This window comes from Leptinotarsa decemlineata, unplaced genomic scaffold, assembly GCF_025532065.1.
Source record: "Leptinotarsa decemlineata unplaced genomic scaffold, Ldec_3_MD MMD2_tig00026336_RagTag_RagTag, whole genome shotgun sequence".
NCBI classification, from domain to species: Eukaryota; Metazoa; Arthropoda; class Insecta; order Coleoptera; family Chrysomelidae; genus Leptinotarsa; species Leptinotarsa decemlineata.
In genome coordinates this window covers 7462198-7476606 of record NW_027412692.1, presented here as the reverse complement: position 1 = coordinate 7476606, position 14409 = coordinate 7462198, and the positions used below count along the sequence as shown (strand labels likewise).

Genomic DNA, 14409 nt, shown 5'->3' with positions numbered 1-14409 from the left:
TACATTTTGTTTTACGAGATTCAGATCAAGATCTTCAGATGATGTGGTGCTGCAGGTTTTTCCGGATTTTCCTGCAGCTGAAAAAGCAAATGCGCCACTGAAATCAATGAAGTCGCCCCGGAGCGCCAATTAGTTTTTGTTGTTGTTTTGTAATTTCATGATTTATAATAATGTATCAAACATATATTTAACTGGCAGTTATAACGCCACTTTTTAAAAATGGAGACAAGACGAAAATGGTAAATTACAGATCAATATCATTAATAACTAATCTTAGTAAAATTGTGGAAAAAAGTTTAAAGTTGCGGCTAACAAAATATTTTAATAAATATGAACTAATATCAATTGAACTACTTGGTTTTAGGCCGAATAAAAGTTCTATTGATGCTATAAAGCAGGGGTCCCCAAACTTTGAAGCCTTCGGGCCATAATGATTTATTCAGTTTGTTCCAAGGGCCAATTTCTGCCCTTAACTATATTTCTAGACTAGGATAGTCGCAAAGTGCGTGACCTAAGCAAACTTACGCTTTTTTGCATTTCAATTATTATTGTGTATTGTGACACTTAACGACATCTAGTGGCGAGTAGAGGTACTATGTACTATCTTTTTCAGCAACCCGCTAGGAGGCATTAGGCGTAATTAAATATTTGGAATTACCGCGTTGGTTCGAAAAAGTTCTGGTTCTAGCTAGTATATTCCGATCACCTCGAGATGGCAGTAATAATTGCATATAAAAAGGCTAGCGGCGCAACTGCGAGTTAGTCTGCGTGCGTAGGAAAGGTGAAGGAAGCGAAACTGTCTATTGTGAAATAAAGTAATACCCGTCAATAAAAGTATTTTGATTTGACTTATTGTTTTTATGTGTGATTTATTAGTATGGAAAAGAAGCGAAAAATCGACAGTGAATGCAGAACGTTCCAAGAAAAATGGAACTTTCAGTATTTTGTGATTGAGTCCAGTAATAAGGCGCTATGTTTAATTTGTAATGAAACCATAGCTGCTCTCAAAGACTATAACATTTAACGACACTATGAATCGAAACATCTTCAAAGTTACTCCAAGTATACAGGAAGTTTGCGGAAGGAAAAATTTGAAGCTTTGAAACGCGGATTCAAATCGCAACAATCTTTGTTTACCAAAGCGAATACTGAACAAGAGTCTGCAACTCGCGCCAGCTTTCGTGTGGCTCTTGAAATCATTCACCGATGGAGAAATGATAAAAAAATGCTTGATTGCAGTAGCGAAAGAAATATGCTCCGAAAAGGTAAATTTATTTAGAAGTGTCAGTTTGTCAGCAAACACCGTGGCTCGGAGGGTGCAAGACATCGCAGAAAATATATCATCTCAACTGTCTGACAAAAATGGACATCATGAGTGGTTTTCTCTAGCATTGGATGAGTCAACGGATGTGTCAGATACTGCTCAGGTGTTGATTTTTATTCGCGGAGTTGATAAAAGCTATGAAGGGTATGGAGAACTTCTTGATATTGATAGTATTCACGGCACGACAACTGGGGCAGATATTTTTAAGGGAGTTAAAAATGCCATTAATAAAAAGAACCTTCGATGGAGAAATTTGAAATCTATAATAACTGATGGAGTTCAAAACCATTAGTCTTACATTGTATCATTGATCAACAATCCTTGTGCGGAAAATGTTTGGATATGTCTGAAGTTCTAAAACCAGTCATATCAGTTGTTAACTTCATCAGATCCACTGGGCTGAATCAGCGACAATTCCGCGAGTTTATTCAACAGATTGGAGAAAATAATTTACCATATCATACTGCCGTACGCTGGCTTAGTTGCGGAAAAGTCCTTAAGCGCTTTTTTGAACTTCGAGCAGAGATTGAATTTTTTTTAAATGAGAAGCAGCGCCCTTTTGCCGATTTAGAAAATAGTGAATGGATGTGGAAGTTAGCCTTCTATGTCGATTTGGCAAATCATATGAACGAACTGAATTTGAGATTGCAAGGAGAAAATCAGCTTCTCCCTGATTTATACACCAATATCAAATCCTTCAGGAAGAAAATAATACTATTTCAATCGCAATTACGTAAAAAATGTTTCACACATTTCGAAACATGTGAAATATTCAGCCACACTACAGAGACTGAATTTCCCGTCAATTTTGCAATCGAAACTTTGAGTGCTTTGAAGATAAATTTTGATACTCGTTTTTCAGATTTTGATGTCATTGCGAATGAAATTAAGTTTATTCAAAATCCTTTTGATTTTGACATTGAAACCCTGGCTCCGGAAGTCCAAATGGAAATTATTGATTTACGGTGCAGTGAAATGCTTAAGAACAAAATCAAAATTCATCTTTGTTGGAATTTTATAAGAGTCTTCCAGTGGAAAAATTTGACAATTTGCATAAATTTGCTCGTGGGTTGTTTTCTGTTTTTGGTACTACTTACTTGTGTGAGAAAACGTTTTCCAAGATTAAGTACACAAAGAATGTTTACAGATCTCAATTAACCGATGAGCATCTTAAATCTCTTTTGATAATTGGTACAAGTAAAATGATCCACAACTACAAAGTATTGTCGGTGGAAAATCACAATTACATAAATCTCATTAGTGTTTTTGTTTTACTGTGATTCATTTCAATTATTTGTTTGTTATTAATATGCTCAAACTTAGATACTTCAGTTAAGTTTTCTTTGTCATCATTTCTGTCGTTAAGTTTTACCTTGCAAGTAAATAAAACCAAGTAATTATCATTATGTGTTTTCTTCTTCAACTCATCACAGCAATAGTAACAACAATTAGGTAATCATTGGCTGTCGCGGGCCAGATTGATGACAGTAAATCATTGGCTGTCGCGGGCCGGATTGATGACTCTGGCGGCCCGCGGGCCGTAGTTTGGAGACCCCTGCTATAGAGTAGCTTACTGGAAATCTTAACAAAGCAGTAGATTGCGGAAAAGCAGAACCTAGATCTTGCAAAAGCCTTCGATAGTGTTAGTCACAAACATTTGTTGGTTGCAATGAAAGACTTGGGAATACGTGACAAGACCTTAATTCCATTTCGAAGTTATCTTCAAGGTAGAAGGCACGTTACTAAAGTGAAGAGGGTAACAAGTAATCAGGCGTATGTTAATTATGGGGTTCTACAAGGCACTTATTAGGTCCTAGACTGTTTTCAGTGTATATAAATATCACACTGAAAATTCAAACTGAAGGCAAACTTTTCAGTTACGCTGATGATACTGTTATACTGCATACCGCTCATAACTGAAGCGACCTGAAAAGTACAACCGAAACTGAATTTAGGCATGTGTTTCAGTCACCAAGTGATCATCTTCAAGAGGAAGATTAAGATGATGATCAGTTGGTGATTGAAACACGTTTCTCGATTGCATTATTCCAAAGATACCCATTTCTGTTGAAAAGATTATTGAAGGTTTTGAAGATATGACAAATATACCTATTACATCAACGTATCTTGAATTTATTAACTGTCTCTGAAACAAATCTTTTATAGTAATAATGTAATGTGAGCAAGGCGACATTTCCAAAAATAAAACTTCCACATTGTCAGGATATACAAATCAACCGTGCAACCGCAACCGATTTAAATCTTGATCGTTTGAATTCATCAGCATATAACAAGAATTTGCAACGATTAAAACTCTGATTTATGTCATTAATTTAAATAGAAAACCAGTATAATTGATTCACTATGAATGAAACGAGTCCATATTGCCCATGTTCATCCATTACCAACTCATTTTATAGTGTATCTTACCCGCCTGTAATTTCTTTCATTCAAAAAAAAAACGCCTCGGGAAACCATAAACTACTGAAAAATTATGTATCTGTATTGTATCGAAAATATTCATTTTTTTACCATTAAAAACCACACCTATGAAAGAGCGTGTGCACCACACTTATATGGTACATAAAAGAGACAATCCCAAGACATGAAATTCAGACAGTCCAGCGGCGTAACACCACAACTTGTTCAAAATATGCATAAAACACTTTCTTCAGGATTTCATTCTAGAACAAACAGTGTTTACTTCATAAGCGAACCAACTAGCATTCATTATTGGCGAAAATTTCGAACACATTCTTGAGAAAATTGAAAAAAATATTATCCATATCTTGGTTGAAGATCATTTATGAATTTCTACCAGGTGATGGTCCATCTCCTTCCGAAAACGACAGAAGACTAAATCTCTTGCGAAGCCAAGCTTCCGCTCCCGTTCGAGATTCGACTCCTGCCATTCTCTGCGGCTTTCAGAGAAACCAAGGAATTAGATGATAACGAAATACAAAAGCGCAGCATTCATTATGCTAAAACAGTCAGCATTATTTCAATGCGGAATTTTGTTTATGATAGAACGTGTAATTCCTTGCTGTGAAGCTGCAAAACTTTTGTTGAGTGTAATTAGTCAGTAACTTGTCGTATCTATGAATTTTGTCTATGAATGAAGTTATTTATTGAAACTTTTTATATACATGTATTTCTTAAAATTGCTAACTTTTCGGAAAGTAAATAAGTACACCATATTTTTAATCGAGGCATTTTCCACCTACAACATTTTTGGTTTTGGTAGCGGAAAGGAATAGCTGTATCTGTATCTGTAGAGTAGGGAGGGTGAGTGTAAGCCCATAGCACTTAGATCACATATGACCCATTGTACATCCTCTCGAGGAGTTGTCCTCTTAGGTCATCGTCTATCCTGAACAGGTCACTAGAAGACATCTCCTTTATATCACAAGGTGTCGTTTTTCGTTTAATCCGTTAATCACCTAAACCATTACAATGAAGCTAAGTAAATATAAAAAAATTCTATTATTTATTATAAACGACAACTTCTTGACTATTTATACAGTTTATATCAAGCAGTAACTTTTCGGGAAGGAGTTTTCGCTTTGCTCTGTATTATCTAGATTTTAGATTTATTCATTTTTAGACTGTGCAACGTTGGAAAGCTAAAACATATGGTGAAGCATAATTGGCCTCTTATTTGCCTAATTTGCTGAACTCTTGAAACAGTGAGCACACCCATCAAAATATCAAAAATACTTCACTTCAAAACCATATAATCTCATATATCGTATGGAAAAAACATTATTTTAAGAATTTTACCTTTGACTTTTTGTTTATATTACAAATCCCCAAGCTTTGTTCACAAAAAATCAGATATGTTTACAATTTCTGTTCATTACACAACTTCTTTTCTTGAAAACAGCCTATATTTACAAACCTTTTAAAATTCAAGAGTATACATTTGGAATTTGAGAATTCGACCAAAAAATTAATAACTAAATAAAGCTAACCACACAATCAATGAAATTCTAAATGAATCAATGAAAAAGTTATTTATACCCATTATAGAAGCACCAGGACTCATAATTTGAACTACTTTCAAGTGCAGGTATGTTTTGTATTTATGTTTTGTGCGTTTTTATAAGTCTAATTTAAACTGCCATAACTCAGTGAATATTCATTCAATTCATTGGAAATAAGCGCCTTTTAAATGCCAACATAACACAAGCCGATTGATTCAGTCAGCATGAAAATTGTGAGATCGGGATTCGATGATGTCGACGAAGGTCATTTTTGCCTGGTGTTGATTGGCGAAGGTTTTACCGATGAGTTATCGAAGTGCTCGAGAAGTTGGTAGTCGGTTGGCACGAGGTCTGGGGAGTATGGTGGGTGAAGCAGAACTTTGAAGCTGAATTCGTTTAATTTTTGGATGGTAATTTGTGAAATGTGCAGTTGAGCGTTGTAGTGGAGCAGAATCGGACCTGTTTTGTTCACCAGCTGCTGCTGGCGCAACTTTTTGTACATCTCGTCGATTTACACACGGTAGGACTCCGCTGTGATGGTTTGACCCGGGTGAAGGAATTTATAGTGATTCACACCAGCTTGTGACCACCATATAGTAACCATGATCTTTTTTGGTGAGTTTTTGGCTTTGGGAAGTGCCTGGGTAGCTCATTGATGCCCTACCACTGTCCTGAATGTCGTTGAGGATCCACTTTTCATCACACGTGAGGATCCAATAAAAAAAAACAATCGTTTTGCTCGCGCAAAAGCAAATAAGAACAGATCTCGGGACGTGACACTTTCTGTCGATCGTTCAAATTGTCGGGCACCCACTTTTCGAGCTCTTTGACCACTCCAAAACGTTTTGAATCACTAACACCCAGTTCTTCCGTTATCCCAGGCACCGTTTGTGATGGGCCCATCTCCACCAGGGTTCTCAAATCCTCGTCTTGGATTACTGTCGGTCGGTAGCCGGGCGGTTCGACGTGGGTGCTTTGTTGACTCAGTCTATCGGCCGAGGTGTGAGTCGATGGTTCAAGCCGCTCGATTTTCACTTGCTATCGTCCAACCCGTGTTAGGAATCACACGTTAAAAGGTAAGACCTCGTTAGTACTTAGCTCGCACAAGTTTCGACTTCTAAGGGCTATCTTTCGTAAGGGTGTGATAGCTGGATAACGGAAAAAACATATTTTTTTAATGGATTTAATCTCCAGCGATTCAAATCCAATGTAAATCGTTTTAATGACATTAAAACGGACGCAATTTCTGAAACAACCTGATATCATTCACACTTTGCTATTGTATATTTTCCTAAGTGTTTCATGTTTTGGAAATACATGTCTGTCTGTCTGTTAAACTTCAATAATACACAATATCGTCGAATGACTAGATAATTCGCTATAGAGAGAAGAAAAACAAATAAAATGAAGATTATCCGGTATATCTGTACATAAAAAAAACAAATTTTCAGGAATAAAAAATCCTCGATAGCGATATTAATCCAATATCTTCCATTGACCAGTTCGAGTTGACTCTCCTTCTTGTGTAATCTTTCAGCTTCCAGTACAGCTTCTAATCAATAATCACGCGAAAAGTGCTCTTAATCACATGCTCTTGCAGTAGACATTTCCATCTCATTTTTATACTACAAATATTTACAGATCTATTTATATTTCATTAATGCGCTAAAATAAACGAGTTATGAAAATTACTTGGTCGCGAACGGGGCACTGACAATGAATGAATTGCTTCTCTGGCAATAGTCATTGATTACTTGGAACGCATTTATAAACGAATCAGTTTTTGTATAAATAGCACAAGTAGGAATGACAGATACAAATTATGAATAATTGAAATAACACGAACGAATGAGCTACCACGGTATCATATAAGTGTAAGTGGTATCCCTAAGCATAAGTTATTTTATGATTGAAAGTTCCCAAAAAAATTAAATACATACTTGAGGAATTGATAACGAACGGGGCAAGAAAAGAAGGTCACAGAACACCTTATCTATAGAGAAGAAGCCAAGCACAGAACATACTCTTCTGACAAATGACATTTAACAAATTGCTGTTATTAAAAAAGGAAAACTGAATAATCTCTACATAACTACAAACATTTCTATCAAGAATCAAACTAGAAGACAACATCCATTCACAACTACTTTCAATTATGAACACCGAAAAACTTTTTTTATTCTTTTTTCTTATTCAGTTACGGGGGTGTAAGACTATATCTACCGGGTAAGATTTCACTCTTAAAAGTAAGGCATCTACTAAATGACGGCCTTATCCTGAGGTGTGTGACTCCGTGTCGAAACGATGTATGACTCTGGACTCTCTCAGTGTCACTAACGAAACCTTCAACGTACCGTCGTCCTCTTATCACAGTAACGCAAGACTCCGTGATGAAACTTTTCTCTCTAGCTACAGTGGGATGCTGAATGGACCATGAATCAACCAGAGAATTATGCTCTGAGTCTGCGACCTCAACTGTCCTCCCTGTAACATCAGGGAGGACATCAAAAGGACCCTTCTCCAAGCCCTGGTCCTGTTTATGAACCTAGGAGGCTGGATAGTATACTAGTTAAAAGAGGGATATCTCAGAAATCTGGATGTCATCAAGGTCCTGAACAGCAGAAGCAGACAAGAAACAAACCCCTTCCTGAGCAGGTCAGCAGACGATTACGATGAATCAAAGAAGATACAAAAAGCCCTGCATGGCTTAATAGGGGAGCCCTAGCGGGGAATTCGGGATTTACTAAAGCGCGGCAGATTAATATACAGGGGGATACCTTGTACCCGTTTAAGTACCTCCACCAAATATGAGCCCCATATATAAGGCCGCCTGTGAGGAATGAAGGATCAGATTAGTAAAAAAAATTGATCATCAGAAATTCTCGAGCGCGTCAGATTAAGGTAGGGTGAGTTTACTTATAAGTTTTAACTCATACAATATATAAGTTTGAAAATGTCCTTATAGGACGAAACTGCAGTAACGTTAGTTACAAATAAAAGTGGTAAAACACATAGAAAGTTTCATTTCTCTTTTCTTCATTAATTAATCAATTGATTATAAAAAATTAATATTTTTTGAGCATTTTAATGGAAAAGTTACTGCGGTGGGGATCTTACTCCTTCATCATGCACCAACCTCGATATTCACCAATCAAATTGAATCTATTCATATTTTTGCAGTGTCCAAACGTGGATGGTTGGTAGATATAGTTAGTACCCTGTAGTCATGTGAGGGAACTTCTCTGAACTACTATGGACCTACTTCCAGAACCACACATTTGTGTTGCTTACCTAACTAACAAAAGTGTGTCACACACACTGAATGCCAATTAAAACCCCGCTAGATTGAGAAAAATGTATCGTTGTCTGTCAATCTTGAAGTGGATTATTCTTTTCAAGGAGATTCAGAAGCTGGATTTGTTTGGTCGAGTTTGTAAAAAAAGTTGCCGTTTTTACTAGAAAGTCGTCTTTTGAAGATACAGGAGCTGGCAGTTGTTCCTCCATAATGTTCTAGAAGAGTCGAGAGTATTCGAAAGGATTCCACAACATGCCAGAACATGCAGAACATCGGGAATAATCTTATACGTGATGGTAGCCCCCTGTAACACGATTTTAATAACAATACCCAATACTCCAAAGTATTCGAGATCATTCCACAATATTCCAGAACATTCTGAAATATTGCGGGATTATTGTAGAACGTTCGGGAACACTACGGAACATTCCAGGTCGTTGCGAAACGTGTTCCAAAAACGCTGTAGACCATTCAAATCCTTTTTTCTATGTATATGAAATAAAATAAAGTACATACAAAACGAAACAAAAATACCACAACACAAATTGTCACAATAAAAGTACACGAAAATACATTAAAAAAAAAGAAATTAATATTGGAACTTTCCTTCAAAATACTCATCTAGGGTTGTTTTGAAATTTACGGGAAGTTGGTTATATGAGGTCTATTGAAAAATGAAATGAATTTTCATACTTCCCAAAAATATTGTACCCTTCATATAATACACTTGTGACAGCGTTTCTTCCAATCCTCGAAGCAGTTCTGATATGCACTTTTTGGCTGATATGCACTTTTTGGTATGTCCTTAAGCTCTCTCAGCGATTTGTTTTTTATCTCCTCAATCTTTGCAAAACGCCGTCCTTTCATGGGTATCTATCTTTTATCTTGAGAACAGAAAAAAGTCGCAGGGACACAAATCTGGTGAATACGGTGGCTGAGGCATGATTACTGTGTTGTTTTTGGGCAAAAATGCTCATGCGACGGTTTTTCCAGTCACGACTCAGCAATTTTGAAACGAACTTCGCTGCCACAAGCTTCATGCCCAAAATTTACATAAAAATTGCATGACATGAACCAACCGACATGCCGACAGCCTCAGCAACTTTTCTAATAGTGATTCGACGGTTCTCCATAACAATTTTCTTCACTTTCTCAACATTTTCATCAGTTACTGATGTAATGGGGCGTCCAGAACGAGCGTCGTCATTCACATCTTCTCGGCCGTATGCCACTGTCAACATTTCAAGTGTTTTTGAACACATTTCACCCAAAACTTAATGCAAACTCTTTGATGCAATTTTTTCTATAGCAGGAAATCGCCGAACATGCAAAACATTTTCAACTTTTATGCCTCTCACCAACAAACTAAACATGCTAAACAGCTGAAACGGTGAACAAATGTTCGAAACAAGTGTACCAACATACGAAAATAAAAAAAAAAAAACGCTAATGGACTATACGTAGCCCGCCAAATATAAACATTCGTCTAATTTTTTGAACAGTTCACGAATATTCTAGGTCCAATGCAATTAGGAGAATTTGATGTAATATTTAGTATCGCGCATGAAACGTGAAGATCATTTTTTTGCCTAGTATTCAATGTACGAATATTGTAATTTTTATTAAGTACCCCTTTACTGTACGCCATTGAAACCAATCGAGATAAAATTGGAATTTAAGAAAGAGAACCCAAAGGACGGTCGTCGGAGAAAAGAGAGAAAAATACGTTGACCTGTTACCTACCGGTCGGGCTACCGCGCTACGCACTGCCACAAACAAGGGGGGAAGGGGGGCTCAGCGCCGCGCGGTCAATCCGGTACAATGCCGCGGGCGGTATCGAAGACATAAAAAGGCAAGGTTGCCGCGTATCCGCGATCTCAAAAACGTTTGGGTAACATTTCTCAACGCTCAGGGAAGTTCATCGTCCAGATGCAACGTCTATCGGAAACATTAGAACTAACAAAAACAAAGTCCTCTGATCCGTTACTTGATGAAAATCAATAACACTATGATCTATCTCGTGTTTTTGACGCTTTTCGCCATTTTTGTACTTCTAGCATGATAAATTACGCAAGGAAATGCCGTTTACTGAATCAATATGCAACCGATGCAATTTTTTATTTAAAAGTAGTTCAGTTTTCCATCTAATTTGTTTTCTTGCAATTTTTTTCAAATTTTCATGTTTGCAACTAATTATTCATTATTATTTGGTTATATTTGTGACAATGAATGTAAAATTTGATATTAGCATAATTTAACATGTTAAAACTGAAAAAATGGAGAAAAACGTCAAAAATTATTGTTATTTTTATAAATAAATGCAAATAACAAATGATTATCAATAGTTGCGAATTTGTTGAAAAGATCATTTGAAAGATGTATTCCACTTTTATTATCATATCATCAATCATTTCAGAGTTATATCAATTTTTTAGTGGTTTATGTAACTTTAGTACAATAAAAAATCAAAAAGAAATTTCTTCGAAAGTTCGAAATGCATCATTGTGTTTGTAATTTTTAGCAGTTTAAGACAAAATATATACCGGAATTGAGTATTTGTTTACAACAAATTCTTTAGTTAATAAACAATAAAATTATTTGAATTTTTTTTTTGTTAATTTGTCGAGGAATGTCTAAACTAATCACTTAAACATTTGAAATACAAAAGATATTATAAACAATTATAAGATCATTATATTCTGATGACAACAAAATTATATATTTTTTATTCACATAGTCTATTTGTTTATAAAAAATTTATGAAGAAATAGCGCTGAACATTTTTTGTTCAACTTACCCATTGTCTTTATTTAATATAAAAACGGGAATATGACGATAAATATAAAAAAATAACAATACGTCTATTGTTCATTTTTTTTATATAAAAAATTTAATGATCAAAATATTGACATTTTTTTATACGTTATAACGTGATTTTATTGAGTAAAATGATAATAAGAGCTACACGAAGCGAAACATTCAGGTAATCTTACGAATATAGAACAATCCATCAATTCAAACTCCACCTTGAATACAAACAATTTATATATTATTATGATATTAAGAAATCTTAATCGAAACTTATTGGTGTAATAAGATATTTACAATTTGAAGCGAAACATTATTTTGAATAAAAGTAATTTCACTGAAATCGAAAAAAAAAACGCTACGTACAGGTAATGCATCTAACCGCATCAAGTAAGTCGAGTGACTGGGGTTCCGGTTCTGCGGTCTCATGTCGAAGCACGATAGATTAGAACTATGAAATCCCATTGTTGAAAAATACACTGTTCATATATTCGAACATTAGGTCTTCGATTATTAATACTTTCAAAAAAATGTTTAGGTAGAAATTTTTCGTCTTTCAAATGATCAAATTGTTGTGGAATTGGCCGCGGTGGTAGTGTGCCCGACTCACGATCGGAGGTTCGATTCCTGCCTCGACCAGATATTTTTCTCGAGAGAATTCATCTGGGATGATTCTGCAACCGTGTTAGGAATCACACGTTAAAAGGTAAGACCTCGTTAGTCCTTAGCTCGCACAAGTTTCAAAACTTCTTAGAGTTGTCGTTCGTATGGGGGCGACAGCTGATTAACGGAAAACAGATTTAAAACAGAATATTAGTGGAGTTCTATCCCCGACACGTGTTTCAATCACCAAGTGATCATCTTCAAAAGGTGTTAAAAATAACGGTTTGGTGTTGGGATAGAAATCCAGTGATATTCATTACTACACCGAAGGTGCATCACAGTGCACCACAAAATGATAAAATTGATTTGAATCGAGAATTTACATTTTGCATTCGCTGAGACTATTTCAGGAAATAATCAATTTTTAAAAATCAAACTTTATTATTTTAGAGCAACAACTAGTCCTAAGGACTAGTTGTTTTATCATGCTGATCGCTCTCTCATGGTATTACCAAATTAACTTTTCATGTTCATGGATAAAATTTTGAGATTTCACTTTCGATGAATTTTGTGAAACCGTCAACAACAAAATAATGACTCGCCACTACTGAACTTCAATACTGGCTCAAGACTTTTTTCATTAACTATATATCAAGAAAATGTCCTCTCAAAATTGCCGAGTTTTGAGAAATACGCCTTTGCAGATAAAATCACATCATTCAGACAAAATCCCAACACATCGAAGATGTTTATATTTTGGGATAACATTGTATTCACAATTTAGGATTCATGTTATTATTGTTTCTCTCAAAATAGATAATGTGCGAAAAATTATGCTTGCATTGTAGTTTCGAAACTTCCCATGGTGATTATATTCAAATTTTGAAGTCAAAACATAATATTTCATACGATAATACAGCACTAATACAGTATTTTACTAATAATTCATTATATAAGATATCTCGGAACAGAGCTATGACGGTAAATGATGATCACTTTATTCAAATATTAGAATGAAACAGGAACAGAGTTGCAAATTTGCAAATTATTTTCACAATAAATTAATCACCTTGAGTCTACCGAAAGCTTTGATAATCAAAAGTGTATATTATACTCTGGTCAACAGGTATAGTTAAAGTAACCGGTATTGTGCATAGTTAAAGCTTTTGGCGATCTCAAAGGCGAAAAAAACCAATACAGAGAAATAAAGCCGCTGCCAACTAGTACACGTGGACTATAGACTTGGCGGTTCGTATTGGATGATTTTTACTAACCGAGTTTTATGATTGGCTGAAGAGTCATAAAATTAAATTTGAAGTCATGTTACGATGACGAATAGAATGCGCTATTACAAGCAATTTCGACCGAAATTCCTTACTCAACTGTACGTAAAGTAGTCAAAAACCAACCTTATAAACGCAAGACGCTATGTGATATGAGATTACAAAAAACCAAAAGCTTTAGATGTTCATCTAATAAAATCATTGAAAAAAAAACAATATTCGACTGTTACAGAAGCAATGAGATACCTATAATTGAAATCATAAGGAAGAAATTGAATACTTCTGGCCACAACGTGAGCTGCTGTGACAAAACTCTTCAGAATTGGATAAAGAAACTAGGATTTAGATTTAAAATAATAAACAAATGTCAAGCAGTTATGGAAAGCGTAACAAATACTTAGAACAAATAACCTAGATATAGATAAAAACAACGGCAAATTTTCTATTTGGACGAAACTTGGTATGACACTCACGACACAGTTACGAAAGGGTGGACTAATGGTTCGTTGATTCAACAAGAATGCATTTAGAAGCGATAGAAATACACAAACACCAAGAGAACTTCAACAGAGACGAAGAAATAGCATATCTACCAAAGATCTGGCACACAATTTTGAAAAGCGCCAAAACGAAGCCAAGTCAAGCTAATCGCGCGAATCCGCCATTACAGAATATGCGTCAAAAATTAGCACTATGAATGACACGGTAGAAATGGGAGCTCCAGTTGACATGGCAAGAAGAGTATGTCCATCATGCCACTGAAGATGACTGCCGCAGATGCAGTCGAAACGTTTCGAAGTCATAACTGAAGAACACCACGGCAAAACCCGGAAAACATCCAGAACACCAATAAGTGTTATTGAAATTACCTCCAGCATTAGATATGTTTCCATTATTCGTTCAAATTGAAAAGGTTATATTTTTAGGAGTGATTAATTTTTGGTGAAGAAAGTTTTTGGCCTTCTACTACTCCATCTTGATACAAAAAAATGAGGGACTCTTCCAAAGAAAGAAAGGCAGCAATCAATTTCAAAAAAAGTAACTCTTTACATACCTAGATGTGTAGATCATGCAAAGAAGTAACTTTCAGACACAAACTGGAAAAAGATACTG

The 14409-nt window shown here is 35.6% G+C and overlaps 1 protein-coding gene across 1 annotated transcript in view; it reads right to left on the bottom strand.

Annotated features, from left to right (window-relative positions):
* The window catches only part of LOC111503121 (sprouty signaling antagonist), a 169179-nt gene that overhangs the window by 90433 nt on the left and 64337 nt on the right, over window positions 1-14409 (bottom strand). The gene's annotated exons all lie outside the window — the stretch shown is intronic.